Consider the following 15,338-nt stretch of genomic DNA (forward strand, 5'->3'; position numbering starts at 1 on the left):
AGGCTAGGGTGGGTCTCATGTCCAGAGTCCCAAGGAGTATGATGAGGAAGACTGCCTTTACCAGGAAGACAAGACTGTGTCTGAAGCTGTGAATTGCAGCTAGAACCCCTGCATAAGATTAAAAGTAGGAGGAAAGGGGTGAAGAAGAGGTTATGCTGGAAAAGGGCTCAATGTAGAAGACAGATTGACCATAGGACCCAAAGGCCAAACAGAGGAACAAATGCAAGACTTTTCCAAGGTATGTGTACACAGAAGTCCAGAGTCCTAATGTTGGAAGGAGTCTCAGGCTATAGCTAGTCCAAGTTATTCTTGAATAAGAATCTCTTTTATATCATCTTTGATAAAAAGCCAATTCACCTTTTGTTGACATTTTACAGTGAAAGGAAACCCATCACCTCAGGAAGTCTACTCCACTTTTTGGCAGATCTAATTGTTATTAAAGCTAGGATCTCTGGAATGCTTAAAAGATTGCAAAGTGCTTTATGTATATTAACTCATTGGATCCTTCTAACAACCCTGTGAGGGAGGTGTCCATTTTACAGATGAAGAAATTGATCCTAAGAGAGGTTAATTGATTTGCCCAGGGTCACACAGCTAAGAAGCACCTGCAAGCTCAGTGAATAGAACACTAGATGTGGAGTCAAGAAGATCTGAGTTCAAATCTGGTCTCAGATACTTACTAGCTGTGTGACCCTGGCCAAGTCACTCAATCACTGAGGCTGCATTTGAACCCTTCTCTGTGACTCAACTTCTATAACATGAGGTCATCCAGGCACCTTCTCTCTTCATTCCCTTCCACCTCTCCCTTGCCTCCTCCCCCCACCACTCACATTTTTCGGCTCTCTTTTGCATATTTTCTTCCCCTGTTAGAATGTAAGCTTCTTTGGGGGAGTCACTGTCTTTCTTTTTGGTTGTTTTTATATTCCCAGTGCTTGGCAGGGTGCCCAACACAGAGTAAGAACTTAACAAAAAATGGCTTCTTCTCTTACCTTTCCTTACGGGTTATTGATAAAGCGTACAGTCAGAGGAATGTGTGGCTGTTTTTGTTTCTTTGACATCTAGAACTGGGCTATTCCATCAGGTAATGGATAAGAAGGAAGTCAGGAGCTAGGCTTAAAATTAGGAGCCACTTATATTAAGTATTCATATTTTCTGGAAATCACATAATAATTATAATAACAACTGTACCGTAAGACTTACAAAGCCTTTAATATATCTTATTTCATTTGATCCTCACAACAACCCCATGAATTAAGGACTACAGATATTATTATCTCCCTTTTATAGGTAAGAAAACTAAGAGTGGCTAAGTGATTTGCTTGTGGTCACCCAATTAGTAATTTTTAGAGTCAGAGTAAAGAACAGGATTTGAAGCCTCAGTGAAGAGGGTATGCAAGTATAGATGACATTTGTTCCTTTGTCCTTACCCGTGCCCTTTAGTAGTAAGATGAAGTTCCCATTCTCAGGTAGCATAGAGTTCAAGCCAAGCATGGCTCTAGATAGTCTAAGTAAGAGAGGAGAAGATAGCTCATTTTAAAAAGGTTCTTTTTTTAAATTTTAGGAATTCCCCAATCATAAATCTAAGAGATCAAAGGGATTTTAGAGGTCTTCCAGTCCCACTGCTCACCTATTGAGGCAGTGTGGAAGAATGGAAAGAGTTTTAATTTTGGATTGGGGGCCTCAGTTCAAATCTCAGTTCTAATGCTTATGACACCACTCTGCGCAAGTCCTTTAATCTCAGAGTCTCAGTTTCCTCATCTGAAAATAGAATTAATAATACTTTCACTACAATCTCCACAGGATTAAAGTGAAGTAAGGTAGCATAGTGGATAGAACAGAGCTTGGAATCAGGAATAGGCATGTTCATGAGTTCACATGTGGCCTCAGATACTAGGTGTGTGACCCTGGGCAGGTCACTTGATACTATTTGCCTCAGTTTCCTCATCCATAAAATGAGCTGGAGAAGGAAATGGCAAACCACTTCAGTATCTCTTTCAAGAAAACTCCAAATGGGGTCACGAAGAGTTGGACGTGACTGAAATGACTGAAGAACAAATTAGTTATGGTATGGTATATATTAGTTATGACTACCACTCCTGCAACATCCCTGAAAGACACAAAGTCTTACTTGATCACTTCTAGCGGCAGTGAATTCATTAATGTGAGGCAGTTGTTGAACAGCTTTAATTATATATTTTTAAAGATAATTTTCTACTGAGTCAAAATCCACCTTCTTTAACATCTACACACTGTGGAACAAGTCTGCTCTCTCTTCTATGTGGGTGGCCTTCAAATATTTAGGAACACAGACTTCTCTAGTTGAAAGGTCCTGGAGATTACCCAGTCCAGCAATTCCTTTTTAGTGGTTCAAGAATCCCTTGGGGTTTGAGACATTGGTCCAAACGGTTCATGCTAAAAGTTCTTTAATGGCACCTTAAGAAGTAAATAATTGCAGAGTATAATGCGTAGTATATTAAAATACCTAGCAGTTCACAATTCTTTTGTTTCACTAAAAGGAGTTCATGGAACAAAAATGTTGGGAGCCACTGATCTAGTCCAAGCCTTCATCTTACATATGAAGAAGCTGAGATGCAGAGAAGAGAAAGGATTTGCACTTATTCAAAGTCACATAGGTACTAAAGTTGACAGAGCTAGGATTCAAACACAAGTCCCTTCATTCCAGAGTCAGTTTTATTTATTTATGTCACATTATGTTGTCTGAGACAACCCGTCTACTTTTCTCAACTATCAATTGATCAACAAGAATTTATTAAGCACCTACTATGTGCTTGGTATATAATAGGCATTTGGCACATTTGGCATTTGGTTTTTAGTATATGTTTGTTGACTTATTGTCTGACAAACACCATGTTGGCACTGGGGATTCAAAAAACAAAAGTGAAACAGTTCCTGCCCTCAAGCAGCTTACATTCTATTAGGAGAGATAAAATGTATAGTACATAAATAAATATATAAAACTAGATTGAAATTCCATAAGACTCTATTTGGTTCCTTTCTTGCTATTCTGATACCATCTCACTTTAAGGCTTTGGGGTATATTGTTTTACTTATTGCAGTCAAGGTGGGTACTGTCCTTGAAGACAATAATAATACAAGCTACCATTTTAAAATCCTGTAAGGTTTGCAAAACACTTTACAAATAGCTTATTTGATCCTCACAACAACTCTGGGAGGCAGGTGCTATTATGAATCTTATTTTACAGAGGAGGAAACTGAGGAAGAGAGAGGTTAAGGGAGTTACCCAGGGTCACAGAGCTGGTAAATGGCTAAGGTCTGATTTGAGCTTTGAACTTTGGTCTCCCTAACTTCCTAACTCCGGTGCTCTACGCAGCGTACCACGTACGCCTCATGACATAAACTCATGGAAGCCTGTAGTGAAGATCTGAACTTTACAGATTGAGTTTGCTGATCCTTGGCAGGAAGACACTAAACAGATTCAAATTGTTCCTTGAGCCATTTGTTAACAATGGCGAAAGGGGGATTCTTTCACTCATTCCTTGCGTCACAAAGCCCTCAGTGGGGTGGAAACTCCAGACAATTCTCTCTATCTGCATCCCCTCCAGGACATACAAGGGAAACTCTACTGACTCACCCAGAACACCAAGAAAGTGGAAGGACAATTTTCCCTAGTGCTGATTCAGCACCTCCTGAGAGCTTTAACTTAATAGGATGCTTGGAGACAAAGAAGGAGAAGCCCAATTCCTTTCCCTTTCTTTGCCAAGTGGCTCAGATGTTTCCAGGTTAATGGCATTAGGCACTTCAGAGACTCCCAGAACTCAGTCTTTGCCCCTGTATGGTCCATTCTACCTACCTATTAAAGCCAGAATTAGCTTCCAAATTATAATTCCTTCTGAATTATAATCATAAACCCATAGAATGCTGGAACTTGAAGGAAACTTACTGTTCATCTAGCTCAGTCCTCTCATTTTACTAATTATAACTGACATTTACGAAACACATTTGGGATTGCAAAGTGCTTTAGGCAGGGCCAAAGATCGGGAGCTGGAGCTGAACCAAATTTATGAAAATAAGAGCTATTCCTCAACTGAGAAATAGTCAAAGGAGATGACTAGGCAGCTTTTGGAAGAAGAAATCAATACCAGCATCAATAGTCACATAAAAATGCTCTAAATCACTGTTGATTAGAAAAATGTAAATTAAAACAACTTTGAGGTACCACCTCATACCTATCAGATTGGCTAATATGACAGGAAAGGAAAATGACAAATGTTGGAGATGTGGAAAAATAGATACACTAATGCACTGTGGGTGGAATTACGAACTGGTCCAACCATTCTAGAGAACAATTTGGAACTCTACCCAAAGGGCTATAAAAGTGTGCATACCCTTTGACTCAGCAACACAGCTACTATATCTGTATTCCAAAGACATCAAAGACAGAGGAAAAGGGCCTATATGTCCAAAAATATTTACAGCAGATCATTTTGTAGTGGCAAAAAACTGGAAATTGAGGGGATGCCCATCATCTGGGGAATGGCTAAACAAGTTGTGGTATGTGATTATGGTGGAATACTATTGTCCTATAAGAAAAGAGCAGGATGGTTTCAGAAAAACTTGGGAAGATTTATATGAACTGAGTTTGAGTGACATGAGCAAAACCAGAAGAACACTGTACACAGTGACAGCAATATCGTAATGATGACCAACACTGAGAAAGACTTGACTGCTCTGACCAAGGCAATGATCCAAGACAATCCCAAAGGACACGTGGTGAAAAATACAATCTACGTCCAGAGGGAGAACTGATGCACTCAGCACACAGACTGAAGCACACTTCTTTGTTTTTCTTGCTTTTTTGTGTTATTGTTTATCTTGTTTATCTTCTCAATGGGCTGGGAAAGGACGAGAGGGAGGGAGAGAATTTGCTCAAAATTTTAAAAAGTGAACATCAAAATTTTTAAAGAAATTTAATTGGGAAATACTTAACCAAATAAAAAAATATAATTAGAAAAAGAAACAATGGATCAAGGATAAGTGACTGCCTAAGGTCACACAGGTAATAAGCATCAGAAGTGGGCTTTGAACCCCAATCCTCTGACTCCAGTCAGTGAATGATCTTACCACTGTGACACATGACCTCATGATTTCATCTGATACTCTCAACAACCCTGTGAGGTGGATGCTGTTACCATACTAGATTCTTTTCCAGGAAAGGGACTGGTTCAAGGTCACAGAACTTAGTGGCAAAGCCAAGACTATAAGCTGGGTTGACATTCATTTCCCCACTGCTTAGCACAGGGAACTGCACTCAATATTTAGTAAATGTTTGTTGAATTGAATTTCAGTTAATCAAACTTTGTGCTGTACCCAGCAAATAGCTCCACAGAGCTGTTCAAAGAACTTGTGTATTCTGTAAATGTGTATATTCATCAATATTATTCACTGAGTGCTCAATGTATCTATCCAAGAGCTGTCAGAGGTAAGAGAAGCAGGTTTACCCACCTGGAGGAGAAAGTCTGATCTTTGGAGATTAAGGAGACAAAAGAATATGTAGTAGGAGCAGTGAAGACAGTTGGTAAAGGGGCCCATTAGTGAAGCAGAGACAGTTGTCTCTTGGGTACTTTTATGGCACAAAGAAGACCACATTTTTGGTTAGGAGGCAGATTGTTCAAGTTTATTTTTCACAGCTGCTCAGCTGGGGGCTTCATTCCCTTTCAGAAAAATTGATCCCCAAGTGTCAGTGAATATGACGGCATATTTATACAGTTACAGACATAAGGGAGAAACATCAGTGATGGGAAGCAAGCAGGCTTTAATGAGGTCAGGAGCAGGGAGAGGAGAGCGGGCTACAAGGACACATTTGGTGTTCACTCTGAAGCCCACAGTCCTAGCAGCTGGCATTAAACAGGGAAAGAGCTTGGAAAACATTATACAATTCACCTGCCTCGTTGAGATAAGGACATCTGTGTGACTGCATGCATGGGGCAAATGGGGGGAAACAATGAGTCAATTATTAAAGAATGGGATCTAAGCTCTTGAAACCAAGAAAGAGGCAGGTATCTAAGAAAAACAGTTTTGCCAGTGTTGCAAATTTGCACATAACAAACAGATTTTTTCTCTTCCATCCCTTCTCATTACAATAAAGGAAAACATTACCTTACATTAAAGTAGACTGTGGTCAACATCTAAAACATAAAGAAATATAATAAATGGGAATACGGGGAAAACAGATTTGAGGTACAGATAAAGAATGCTTTTCCACCACCAGAATCACAGTGTCTTGGTCAGGAGGAACCTCATAGATAATTTTTTAGATCAATCCATATTTGTACAGAAATGTCGTCTAAAACTGGTGTCAAACTCAAGTAGAAATGGGGACTGCTAACCCATACATAAGGTTCTTTGTGGGCTGCATGTTGACTTAATTTTAAGATGTAATATTATCTATAATTTAATTTATTTTGTTAAATATTTTCCAATTACACATTAATTTGGTTCAAGTTACACTCCACAGTATTGTAGGGTGGCCTATGAGAAGAGTACACCTCTATTCTAAAACACCCAGGACAAAAAGTCATTAAGCCTATGCATAAAGCCCTCCAGTGAGGGGAAACTCAGTACCTCCAAGGGCATTCCACTTTTAAATAGCTCTATTTGTTAGGAAGTTTTCCTCTCCATCAAGACTAAATCCTCTTTGCTCTTCTAATCATGTTCCTGTTTTTGTGTTCTGGGGCCAAGCAGAGCAAATCTGATTCCTTTGCAGTGGCAGGCCTGTGACAAGCCTTCAAAGTATCGAAGACAGCTATTATGCTCTCCTTTCCTTAAGTTTTCTCTTCTCTTAGATAAAAAATCCTTAGTTCCTTCTATAATAGATGACTGACCAAAGAAGGCTCAGTACCAGGAACGTAGGCAATAGGTTCTGTCTGCTACTCACTCATATCGGGCAGGGGTTTGGTGAACCTGCTTCTGGCAGTGCATGATGACATATAACGGAGAAGCTCTGCTCTCAGGATTGGAGAATGTGCAGGTATTCGTGACTGTTTCTTGCCTCCTTACCAAGTGGTGAAGAAAAGCCTTCTCAATGGCTTGTGAGCTGGAAATGAGGGAGCATATAAGAGGTACTAAGAAGCCGAAGTGAGCTCTCTTTCCTGGTGGTAACTGAGGGAAAATATTTTGGAAGCCTCTTGGTCTGGAGAGAGGCCTTGGTCACTAATCTTTCTACTGTGGTTACCATGTGGCCCATGAACACATGACATCTCTATTTTTTTTAACATTGTTCTTTTTGCTCTTAGGGGAAAGAATTTTGGAGAGGGAAAGGACTAGGTGATGACCTGGTGAATTTCAAAAAGTCAGAAAATCTACCAGAGGTCCAGTAACTAGAGTTCACTCCTTACTCAGTAAGGAGTCTAGCCCTAAGGAGCATCTTGAAGGATTCAGCTTAGCAGTAGGCTGCAGGAAGGCACTGACTTGGTTAGTGACTATGCCATACCTAGAAGTGAATGCAATGAATGTTCACGGTGGCCACTTTAGGTTTGAGTTCACCCTCTCTAGGCACCAAAGTTGTAGAGGGGAGAATGTGCCCCAGTTTGGTAGAATGTCTTTGGACTATGCTTCATGCTATTTTTTTTCAGTAAACTTCCCTTTGTGAAACTAAATGATGTTCATAGGTTAGATAATATTGGTGTGTCAGTCATTAATGATTGAGTTTGGGGCAGCAAATGCAACAGAATGGGGACTCAAGTCAATAGCACTAGAAAAACCTCACTACCTCTAAGGGTGCCCGTAGAGCCCTGAGGGGGGATGTATAATCAGACATACGCATTGGGCACCTGACCTTAAACTCACAGGAGCTTGTGAGTTGGGAGAGGGGTCTCAACTATATCAATATTCTTCAGTTGGTTCTCATATAATGTGGTCTTGAAACCTTCCACTATTCTAGTCAATTTTCTATGTTTGTTCTCCATCTTATCAATATTCTACCTAACATATGCAACTCATTAAAGAAACAGTGTTGAGAATGCTTCTATTGTCTTATGTTTCCATTTCTGTTCTTATTAAATGTTATTACTGATTCTCTGTTATTTTTATTAGCCTAGGGTCTATTTGCATAGTAGAAACTGTATATCTAGTCCTGAATTTGACTTTAGAGGATTTTTTTTTCCTGGAATGGGGGTTCGAGCCAAGTGAGGTACATTTACTACAGTATACTCTCTCTCCCTATAATATGACCAATTCACAAAGGACTAGGATTGGTTGGCACATGGGCAATGTAGGCTAAAGTGTTCAGTTCAATGTTGGTAAGGCTGTGGGGAAACAGACCTGTTAATATGGTTCTTGTTGGAATTGTAAATTGGTGCAATCTCTTTGGAGAGCAATCTGGCAACATAGAATAAGGGTTAGAAAACTCTTTATTCCCTTTGACCCAATGAAACCACTACTAGGACTATACACTAAGGATGTAATTATCCAGAAAAAAAAATACCTAGCTATATAAAACTATCCGGAGTGCTTTATTTGTAACAGCAAAAAACTAGAAGCAAATTCTCTGGTCAATGGTTAGGGAATGGCTGAACAAACTGTGGTATATCAATATAATGGAATATTATTTCCCCATTAAAATGACAAATAGTAGGAATATAGAGAAATATAGAACAACAAAGGGAATAATGTAAAGTGAAGAAAACAGCTAGAAGGACAAGATGCCATATAAACAGCAACAACGACAGAACTTTATGTGTACACAGATGATCGATCAGAACGGGACCCAGAGTTAATAACTTGTTACTGTTATTGCTTTGTAGAAATATATGTTCTTTTAAAAATGTAAATAGGTCTCCTTATATGGTTATAATGAGTTTAATTCTTTCTTTACTTTCCTTGTTTGTATTTCTAGAGATTGTTGCTAAATTTACAATAAAAAATTTAGAACTCTACTCCCAAACAGTTCTTAGAAGCTGCAAACAAACCAGCCCCTGGCTTCTCCTCCCTGGGGGCCCACAGGATTATAGGATCATAGATTTAAAGCTAGAAGGGACCTAGTTCAACTCTGCCATTTTATAGATGAGAAACAGAGGTCTGAAGAGGGTAAGTGACTTCAAGGTCACCGAGTAGAAGAGCCAAGAGTCAAACGTGGGTCATTTGACTCCAAACCTGACATTTCTGAGTGTAATGGAACCTAGAGGATCTGTACAGAAAGGAGTTTTCTTTGTGAGTTGCCCTGCTTACCCATTTGTGTTTCATTATTTGTATCTTCTGAGACGTGGAGTTGAAAGAGGGAGTTAGGTGGTAAGTGATTGAGAGGAATGTGGATTTAAGAAGCAAAAAACCCATTTGTTATCAGGAGGACTCCTGATTTGATTCAATTCAATTCAATCCAACTAATATTTTAGTAAGCACCTACACTGTGTCAGGCTCTATTCTACACTGAGGATGCAAGAACAAAAAATGAAATGTTCCCTGCTCATTATAAGGGCAGGTTCCCCTCGTTGGTCTGGGACTGTATTAAAAACAAATGAATGAGGTCAATAGAGTTTGGCCAAGTGAGCATCCCAAAATCAACTTATTCACATTGGAATATTCTAAAAATGAAGATGCCATTCTTCTTCTAAGGTCTCCTAGTGAGGGAATCAGGATCATGAGGAGAATCTCAAATCCCCCAAGAGACATCTAGGTGGTGCAGTAGATAGAGCACTGGGCCTGAAGTCAGGAAGACCGGAGTTCAAATTTGACCTCAGATACTTACTAATTGTATGACCCTGGGCAAGTCACATTACCTCTGTCTGCCTCAGTTTCTTCAACCGTAAAAAGGGGATAACAACAGTACCTACCTCACAGGGCTGCTATGAGGATTAAATGAGTTAATAGTTGTAAAGCACTTAGCACAATGCCTGGCACATTACTGGTGCTTAATAAAGGCTTATTTCTTCCCTTCCCCAAAGGGGAGAAAAGGTATGAAAAAGTTATTTATTTCCTCTACACAAAAGAAATGTTAAAAACAAAAGGTTTTCACAAGCATTCGATGACAGAAAACTTAACATTCAGCAACAGTAGAACAATTACTTTTCATTCTCCTAGAGGTTGATACTTAACATATCAAGACATGATGAAGTACTGAATGGGCGTTTTATACTTCACCTTGGTTCTGTACCATTCAGAGAATTCTCTCTAGGTCCATGTCTTCTGGCAAGCTGTCCTGGGGATTGAGATTCTTCTAGTCTTATTGGTATATTTTCCAATGCAGTGATCCCACCTCTGTGGAAGGGAACCAGAATTTCCAACCTCATAAACTCACAAAGTTGCCTTGCTACATACATCTCAGGTTCCCTGTTTGGTCACCTATATTCAGGAGAGGAAACACAAAGTGGAAAGGTATATAGCTATAGAGGAGTCTCTGGCCCCACTCTCCTAGGCCTGCTTCCCATTACATTATGCTTAAGACTTAAACTATATACAATTCTACTTAGAACTGGCTGCTGAGACTCCAGCTAGCTTGCTGATGCAGCACAGTTATAATTCTACCTTCTTCATCCTGAGTAGGCTTTACTGGTTAATTTTTAGAGACTCCACTTTTGTTACTCGTCCATGTTCCACAATCTTGTTACTCCACTAGTGACCAAAGAGCTAACAGAGCAGGTCCTTTGCCTGAAAATCCTATGTAAACCAGGGTCCCTTGTAACTCTGGGTCTTTGATGGGAAAACATATCCCACTGTTCATCTGGGCCACCAACACCCAGCATGCTGCCCTGTGGTATGGTTGGGTGTCAGGATGGCCACTTGGGACTGCCCTGACTGAACTGGTGTTCATCTGTTCATACCCTCCCATACTGTGCTTGGCTATGAGTATAAATTAACCATTCTGTGTTGCTGGGTGCCACCCAGCTGCCCCAAAATAATATGCATGATAATATTAGTGAAAACATCAAAAGAAACAACAATGATGGTGATATTAATAAATAACAATAGATTTATACAACACTTAGAAATTTACAAAATGTTTCATATACATTATCTCATCATAGATTCACAACAACCCTAAAGAAGTAGCTACTATAGGTATTATTATCTCCATTTTACAAATAGAGGAAATTGATTCTCAGAGAATTTAAGGACCACTGAATTAAGATCAAATGCAATGACCAATCCTGGTTCCCTCCTACCAGAAGAGAGTTGAGGAACCAAGGTTATAGAATGTTCCATATCAGACCCAGTTCCTGTGCTTAACTATTTTCTTCCTTTTGTAACCCCTGTCCCAAAGCCAACTGGCATGGGACTCTTCTCATTGGTGGAGATGAGAGGAGTCTCCATCATGTCCCTATTCCCAGCTCGCTGCATTAGAGACTTTGGGGAGTTTTCCCTTGGGTGAGATCAAGGACAGTCTCTCTTGGTTGAACTAAATTATCTCACTCCCAGTGGGAAAGATCCTTCACTCTGTATAAGAGAGTATATATTCTCTTATTATAACTTCTGTGATTTCTGTTTTGTGACTGATTTGGATAAATGGGTTTTCTTTACTACTCAGTGTTTGTGTTCATTTTGGAACTAGTATTTGGTGAGAAAGAAGTCAAGTATATAGAGCTTGGGGTCCCCCTTCCCCAGTAATAGTGAGACAGCAATTAGGCTTTAGATGGAACCCAAACATATCCCCCAGATTAATTATTATTTAAGACAGCAAATAGAAATAATAGCCCAGTACCCTCTCTTTATCTGAGGAGAGCAAAATGGCCTCAGGCCCCAAATTCCCTTGCTTTCTGTCCTGGTAAGAATGAAAGTCTCTCTTGGAGAAGCCTGGGAGGAAAAGAGGCTAGAGATGTCTATTCTGCCTCCCTTTGAGCCCTATGCCACAGGCAGGGGGACCGCCCCTTATGGACTTTCTCTATCCTTTTAATGTGGAAAGAACGGGTTCTATGGTAGGAGCAAGGGTAGGGTAGAGTTGTTGATAAGTGATTGTGCTGTAAAAAACAAAAACATCAATAAAATATTTTTCTGAAAAGAAAAATAAGTAAATAGAAAGTAGAGGCAAGGGTTGTTAACAGAGGATGAATACAAAAACATGGCAGGGTGCTATAAGAGTAGCGTCTGGGGTGCTGAGTAACTGATAATTTTTTAAAGAGTTTTTCTTAAGCTATATTGAGGAAAATAGGCTCAAAGAAGGGTTGAGACTGTTAGGATGAACGGGACAAAGATAACTGGTCTATATAGGCTTAAATCCCACTTTAGACACATACTAGCTGTGTGATCATGGACAAGTTACAGAACCTCTCTGAATCCTAACTTGTTGAACTTGACAAAATAGAGACAATGACACAGAGTATTCTATTCTGGGCCTTTTCTTCTCCCTCTATACTACTTCACTTGGTAATCTTCATCAGCTCCTGTGGATTTAATTACTGTTTCTATGCTGATAATTCTCAAATCTACCTATCCTTCTCTAAATTCCCTGCTGACCTCCAGTTTTGCATCTCCAACTGCCTTTCAGATATCTTGAATTGGATGTCCAGCAGACACCTCAAACTAAACACGTCCAAAACTGAGCTCATTATCTTTCCCCCAAATTCCCTCCCCTTCCCAAATTTCCCTATTACTGAAGAGGGCAACACCGTCCTCCCAGTTAACCTGGTTTACAACCTGGGTGTCATCCTCACTATCTCTGCACACACCCTTGCTCCCCTGCCCACCCCATCCCCCAATATGTTGCCAAGACATATTGATTTCACTTTTGTAGCATCTCTCCAAAATGCCTCCTTCTCTCTGATACTGTCACCACTCTGGCATAGTCCTCATTATCAGATAATTGGTTGGTCTGCCTGCTACAAGACTCTCCATTTTTGTCTAGCTTCCACTCAGCCAGCAAAGTGATTTTCCTAAAGCCAAGGTTTGACCATGTCACTCCCTCTTACACAAAAATTCCAGTGGTTCCCTGTTACTTCCAGGATCAAATGCAAAATCCTCTGGCACTCAAAGCTCTCTATAGCTACCCCTCCCTCATATTTCCAGTCTTCTTACACCTTAAGCCATTTCCCGACCTCCATCCCTTATTCCCTTCCCCTGAACTCTTCAGTGATGCTGACCTCCTTGAAAGACACTCCGTATCTTGGCTGGGGGCATTTTCTCCGGTTCTCTCCCATACCTGCCTCCTCATGGATCTCCCTCTGCTCCTGGCTTCCTTTAAGCTCCAACTAAAATTACACCTTCTACAGAAAGCCTTTTCCAATCCCTTTTAATCCTTTTCTTCAATTCTTCCCATTTATAGCTTGTATTTTTACATAATTGTTGGCTTGTTGGCTTCCTCATTAGATTGCCAGCTCCTTGAGGGCAAAGAGTGTCTTTTGCCTCTTTTGTATCTTCGGCACCGAAATAAGAGATTAATAAATGAATGCATTATTGACTGACTTGCCCTGCTTCCTTCACACGGTCGCTGTAAGGGAAGAACTTTGTAAAACTCAAAGGGCGCTGATTAAATCTTTGGGTAAAGAATTCAAATCAAATTTGCTTCAGTAGAAGAGCACCCTCCTTGGACCTCAATTTCCTCACCCATAAAACAATAATACAGCTAACGCTTATTATATGCCAGGCACTGTGCACTTAACAATTACCATCTCATTTGATCCTCATGACCCTAGAAAGTAGGGGTTTTATTATTATCCCTTTCTACAGACGTGGAAGTTGAGGTTAACGTTGACTTGCCCGGGGTCACACAGGCTGTATCTGAGTTTGGATTTGAACCCAGGCCCAGGACTCTAACCACTGCACTACCTAGCTGCCTCTGAATGGGTTCCCTTTAAGCTTCCCGCAGTTCTGCGACGATACTGAGAGCGGGTTTGAGTGTCGTAGAGTGAGAAGCCAGACCACACAACCTCCTCCTTTGCCTCCCAGCTAAGAAAAATGTGCGCATGCTCACTAAAGGGAAGCGAGGTAGCGCCCCCCCCAAAACCAACTGCGCTTGCTCACTAAGGTGGGGTCCTGGCACTTGACTGACAGTAATTTTGGCAATACCTACAGGAACCCGTGTTTGTCTGGTGAAGGAAATTGGGGTGAACGTCAAAGGCAGGGATGGTGTTTCCAATGCTTAAGAACTCTGGCCCAACGCCAATTTCTCTTCTCAGGGTCCAGGTTCCCTTCCTCCCAAACCAAGAGTAATGGGCCACCCGGACAAAAAAAGTCCACCCACTCCACCACCTCTGATTGGCCCCTTGAGTGAAATTTGCTGAGGCTATTGGCTCAATCTCACGTCAGTCAACACCGGAACAGGCGATGACTCACTCGGCTCAATACCGGAAACTCTCGCGGGCTCGGCACGTGTCATCTTGGGTATTGTAGTCCCGAGCACAGATAAACGAGTCCGCTTTTTTCCTTTCCTTCCCGCGTCTTCTAGAAGAATTCTTTTGCGCTTCTGGAGGTAGAACAGAATTCTCCGTGCGCTGGCGAGGGACGGGGGGTTTGCCTCCCACTCCCCCTGGACCGAGTGGACACAGACCCCTCTAGGCTCACTAGGAGTGAGTGGTGATAATGGAAAGAGCCCAGGGTTTGGAGGTGTTGGCTTCTGGGTTCAAATTCTGACTCCAGCCCGTACCAACTTTGTGACCCTGAGTGAGACCCTTCCTTCACAAGAATCCTTTTCCTGTCTGTAAATTAGTAAGAACAAGTGCAAGTGGGATGTGAATAATTGAGCTTTATAGAAATGTGAGTTATCTATTAATGGATGGAACATTCATTCAACAAACATTTGCATTTATTAAGCGCCATTTGATAGGAGCTGGGGGAGGGGGGCATGATACAAGACGCTCCCCGCCCACCCCCCCCACCCCCACCCCCCCTTGTTGTTCAGTTGTTGAATCATGTCTCGTTTGGGGTTTTCTTGGCACAGATACTGGAGCAGTTTGCCATTTCCTTCTCTAGCCTATTTTACAGATGAGGAAACTGAGGCAAACAAGGTTAAGTGATTTGCCCAGGGTCACACAGCTAGTGTGTATCTGAGGCCAGGTTTGAACTCCTGAAGATGAGTCTTCCTGACTCCAGGCCTGACACCCAATACAGTGTGCCACCTAGCTGCCCCCCCCCCAAGGGAAGTTTAAAATGGAGCTTACAGTAATATGTCAGTTAAAGTGTACAAAATGTTTTCCCCAGACCCACCCTGTGAAGTAGTTTAAATATTATCCCTGTTTTACACATGGGGACATTGAGGCTCAAAGAGCTTAACTGTTAACTTGCCCATGCCACCTAGCTAGTCAGTGTTAAAGCCAGGACCCAGACCTAGTTTCCTATGTTAGGCCACAAGTGCTTCTGGGAGCTTATCTCTTCATTGTATTCCAGAATGAGATGGAGCAGGATTGAACCTATAATAGGAGTGGATAGATATA

General features: G+C 41.1%; 1 long non-coding RNA gene across 1 annotated transcript in view; it reads left to right on the forward strand.

Annotated features, from left to right (window-relative positions):
• The first annotated feature begins 14,280 nt into the window (after positions 1-14,280).
• The window catches only part of LOC110201875 (uncharacterized), a 112,567-nt gene continuing 111,509 nt past the window's right edge, over positions 14,281-15,338 (forward strand). The window contains exon 1 of the long non-coding RNA XR_002322589.2: positions 14,281-14,661. This is a non-coding gene — a long non-coding RNA (uncharacterized LOC110201875). The remainder of the gene's footprint in view (positions 14,662-15,338) is intronic.

Source organism: Phascolarctos cinereus, unplaced genomic scaffold, assembly GCF_003287225.1.
Source record: "Phascolarctos cinereus isolate Bilbo 61053 unplaced genomic scaffold, phaCin_HiC Scaffold_5;HRSCAF=322, whole genome shotgun sequence".
NCBI lineage: Eukaryota > Metazoa > Chordata > Mammalia > Diprotodontia > Phascolarctidae > Phascolarctos > Phascolarctos cinereus.